The 4,779-nt window shown below is 48.8% G+C and overlaps 1 long non-coding RNA gene across 1 annotated transcript; it reads left to right on the top strand.

The window, feature by feature from the left end:
• Nucleotides 1-3,019: 3,019 nt before the first annotated feature.
• LOC135535902 (uncharacterized) lies at nucleotides 3,020-4,779 on the top strand. Its single transcript, XR_010454904.1, has 3 exons — nucleotides 3,020-3,365; nucleotides 3,509-4,325; nucleotides 4,420-4,779. It is a non-coding gene; the product is annotated as an uncharacterized LOC135535902 (long non-coding RNA).

The raw sequence follows: 4,779 nt of genomic DNA, 5'->3' as shown, positions 1-4,779 counted from the left end.
TCCATGTTATAATCTTAGTCAGATATCACTGTACGGTAGAGCAGCGGGACAGTGAGATTCTTACTGTAGCTTAAATACTGCATAACTAATTCCTTAGTTAAGGGAGAGCAGGCCATGTCCAGACTCATTCCTTGGTTAAGGGAGAGCAGGTCATGTCCAGACTCATTCCTTGGTTAAGTGAGAGCAGGCCATGTCCAGACTCATTCCTTAGTTAAGTGAGAGCAGGCCATGTCCAGACTCATTCCTTGGTTAAGTGAGAGGTGGCCATGTCCAGACTCATTCCTTAGTGAAGGGAGAGCAGGCCATGTCCAGACTCATTCCTTAGTTAAGTGAGAGCAGGCCATGTCCAGACTAATTCCTTGGTTAAGGGAGAGCAGGCCATGTCCAGACTCATTCCTTGGTTAAGGGAGAGCAGGCCATGTCCAGACTCATTCTTAGTTAAGTGAAGAGCAGGTCATGTCCAGACTCATTCCTTGGTTAAGGGAGAGCAGGCCATGTCCAGACTCATTCCTTGGTTAAGGGAGAGCAGGCCATGTCCAGACTCATTCCTTGGTTAAGGGAGAGCAGGCCATGTCCAGACTCATTCCTTAGTTATTAAGTGAGAGCAGGCCATGTCCAGACTCATTCCTTGGTTAAGGGAGAGCAGGCCATGTCCAGACTCATTCCTTGGTTAAGGGAGAGCAGGCCATGTCCAGACTCATTCCTTGGTTAAGGGAGAGCAGGCCATGTCCAGACTCATTCCTTAGTTATTAAGTGAGAGCAGGCCATGTCCAGACTCATTCCTTAGTTATTAAGTGAGAGCAGGCCATGGCCAGACTAATTCCTTGGTTAAGGGAGAGCAGGCCATGGCCAGACTAATTCCTTAGTTAAGGGAGAGCAGGCCATGTCCAGACTCATTCCTTGGTTAAGTGAAAGCAGGCCATGTCCAGACTCATTCCTTGGTTAAGGGAGAGCAGGCCATGTCAAGACTCATTCCTTGGTTAAGTGAGAGCAGGCCATGTCCAGACTCATTCCTTGGTTAAGGGAGAGCAGGCCATGTCCAGCATCATTCCTTAGTTAAGGGAGAGCAGGCCATGGCCAGACTCATTCCTTGGTTAAGGAGAGCAGGCCATGTCCAGACTCATTCCTTAGTTAAAGGGAGAGCAGGCCATGTCCAGACTCATTCCTTGGTTAAGTGAGAGCAGGCCATGTCCAGACTCATTCCTTGGTTAAGGGAGAGCAGGCCATGTCCAGACTCATTCCTTGGTTATAGGGAGAGCAGGCCATGTCCAGACTCATTCCTTGGTTATTAGTGAGAGCAGGCCATGTCCAGACTCATTCCTTGGTTAAGTGAGAGCAGGCCATGTCCAGACTCATTCCTTGGTTAAGTGAGAGCAGGCCATGTCCAGACTCATTCCTTGGTTAAGGGAGAGCAGGCCATGTCCAGACTCATTCCTTAGTTAAGGGAGAGCAGGCCATGTCCAGACTCATTCCTTGGTTAAGGGAGAGCAGGCCATGTCCAGACTCATTCCTTAGTTGAAGGGAGAGCAGGCCATGTCCAGACTCATTCCTTAGTTAAGGGAGAGCAGGCCATGTCCAGACTCATTCCTTGGTTATTAAGGGAGAGCAGGCCATGTCCAGACTCATTCCTTGGTTAAGGGAGAGCAGGCCATGTCCAGACTCATTCCTTAGTTAAGGGAGAGCAGGCCATGTCCAGACTCATTCCTTGGTTAAGGGAGAGCAGGCCATGTCCAGACTCATTCCTTGGTTAAGTGAGAGCAGGCCATGTCCAGACTCATTCCTTAGTTAAGGGAGAGCAGGCCATGTCCAGACTCATTCCTTGGTTAAGTGAGAGCAGGCCATGTCCAGACTCATTCCTTGGTTAAGGGAGAGCAGGCCATGTCCAGACTCATTCCTTGGTTAAGGGAGAGCAGGCCATGTCCAGACTCATTCCTTGGTTAAGGGAGAGCAGGCCATGTCCAGACTCATTCCTTGGTTAAGGGAGAGCAGGCCATGTCCAGACTCATTCCTTGGTTAAGGGAGAGCAGGCCATGTCCAGACTCATTCCTTGGTTAAGTGAGAGCAGGCCATGTCCAGACTCATTCCTTAGTTAAGGGAGAGCAGGCCATGTCCAGACTCATTCCTTGGTTAAGGGAGAGCAGGTCATGTCCAGACTCATTCCTTGGTTAAGGGAGAGCAGGCCATGTCCAGACTCATTCCTTGGTTAAGGGAGAGCAGGCCATGTCCAGACTCATTCCTTGGTTAAGTGGAGAGCAGGCCATGTCCAGACTCATTCCTTGGTTAAGGAGAGCAGGCCATGTCCAGACTCATTCCTTGGTTAAGTGAGAGCAGGCCATGTCCAGACTCATTCCTTGGTTAAGGGAGAGCAGGCCATGTCCAGACTCATTCCTTGGTTATTAGGGAGAGCAGGCCATGTCCAGACTCATTCCTTGGTTAAGGGAGAGCAGGCCATGTCCAGACTCATTCCTTAGTTAAGGGAGAGCAGGCCATGTCCAGACTCATTCCTTGGTTAAGTGAGAGCAGGCCATGTCCAGACTCATTCCTTGGTTAAGTGAGAGCAGGCCATGTCCAGACTCATTCCTTGGTTAAGGGAGAGCAGGCCATGTCCAGACTCATTCCTTAGTTAAGGGAGAGCAGGCCATGTCCAGACTCATTCCTTGGTTAAGGGAGAGCAGGCCATGTCCAGACTCATTCCTTGGTTAAAGGAGAGCAGGCCATGTCCAGACTCATTCCTTGGTTAAAGGGAGAGCAGGCCATGTCCAGACTCATTCCTTGGTTAAGGGAGAGCAGGCCATGTCCAGACTCATTCCTTGGTTATTAAGGGAGAGCAGGCCATGGCCAGACTCATTCCTTGGTTAAGGGAGAGCAGGCCATGTCCAGACTCATTCCTTGGTTAAGTGAGAGCAGGCCATGTCCAGACTCATTCCTTGGTTAAGGGAGAGCAGGCCATGTCAAGACTCATTCCTTGGTTAAGTGAGAGCAGGCCATGTCCAGACTCATTCCTTGGTTAAGGGAGAGCAGGCCATGTCCAGACTCATTCCTTGGTTAAGGGAGAGCAGGCCATGTCCAGACTCATTCCTTGGTTAAGGGAGAGCAGGCCATGTCCAGACTCATTCCTTGGTTAAGGGAGAGCAGGCCATGTCCAGACTCATTCCTTCCTCATTCCCTCATTCCTTCCTCATTCCTTGCTATTTGTCCCTTGTCTTCCAAGTGCCTGGCATGCCATCTACTAAACTGTCTGTTTGATCTGTGACAGTGACGTCCATCGGATGGAGAAGGAGCAGGAGGTAGAGAGAGAGAGAGACAGACAACGCTCCACCAAGTTCTTTGACGCCAAGATCAACTTCAACGAACCTCCTCCTAAGGTAATATCTTACAGTATCTTCTAGATGACCCCCCCCCACAGACACACACACCTTCTGCATCAATGCCTTTCTGTCATAGCGTTGTTAGCATATGCATGTAAGTTACTAACCACTCGTCATCGATTCTGCCCCTATGTCTCCAGCCCTGCAGGATGAAACCTGGGGGTCGTTTTGGAAACGGTATCGGCCTGCACATTCAGCTGAATGAGGCCCTTTGTGCCAGCTCTCCAGACCTGGCCAGTCCCTGTGACTACACCTCTCCTGTCGACTCCATGAGCAACAGCTTGGTGGTTCCTGTGATATCTCCACGACGATGCAGCATGGGGGTGAGACGAGTTATCTAGGTCTAGTCTACTTCCTTCTAGACTCTAGTTATCTAGTGCTTGTCTACTTCCATTTACATTTACATTTAAGTCATTTAGCAGACGCTCTTATCCAGAGCGACTTACAAATTGGAGACTAGTTATCTAGTGCAAGTCTACTTCTTTCTAGACTAGTTATCTAGGTCTAGTCTACTTCCTTGTAGACTAGTTATCTAGTGCTAGTGTACTTCCTTCTAGACTAGTTATCTAGTGCTAGCCTACTTCCTTGTAGACTAGTTATCTAGTTCTAGTCTACTTCCTTCTAGACTAGTTATCTAGTCTACATCCTTCAAGACTCTTATCTAGTTCTAGTCTACTTCCTTCTAGACTCTAGTTATCTAGTTCTAGTTTCCTTCCTTTCAGACTAGTTATTTAGTTAGTTATTATCACGGCACAAGGCGAGACCCAAATGCAGACACAGGAGGCAGATGGTTGGAGTCTTACAATATTTATTAATCAAAAGGAGTAGGCAAGAGAACGGTCGTGGACAGACAAAAAGGTCAAAACCAGATCAGAGTCCAGGAGGTACAGAGTGGCAGACAGGCTCGTGGTCAAGTCAGGTAGAATGGTCAGGAAGACAGGCTCGTGGTCAAGGCAGGTAGAATGGTCAGGCAGACAGGCTCGAGGTCAAGGCAGGCAGACTGGTCAGGTAGGTGGGTACAGAGTGGCAGACAGGCTCGTGGTCAAGGCAGGTAGAATGGTCAGGCAGGCGGGTACAGAGTCCAGAAACAGGCAAGGGTCAAAACCGGGAGGACTGGAAAAAGGAGAATGCAAAAAGCAGGAGAACGTGAAAAATGCTGGTTGACTTGGAAACATGCAAGACAAACTGGCAGAGAGAGACAGGAAACACAGGGATAAATACACTGGTACAGAGAGACAGGAAACATAGGGATAAATACACTGGGGAAAACAAGACCTGGAGGGGGAGGAGAAAATCACAAGGACAGGTGAAACAGATCAGGGTCTGACTGTTATAGTCTCATTCCTTCTAGACTAGTTAACTAGTTCTAGTTTCCTTCCTTTTAGACTAGTTATCTAGTTCTAGTTTCCAA

Source organism: Oncorhynchus masou, unplaced genomic scaffold, assembly GCF_036934945.1.
Source record: "Oncorhynchus masou masou isolate Uvic2021 unplaced genomic scaffold, UVic_Omas_1.1 unplaced_scaffold_5296, whole genome shotgun sequence".
NCBI lineage: Eukaryota > Metazoa > Chordata > Actinopteri > Salmoniformes > Salmonidae > Oncorhynchus > Oncorhynchus masou.
Note: the sequence above shows the minus strand (reverse complement) of the source record. Positions and strands in the feature narration are given on the sequence as shown.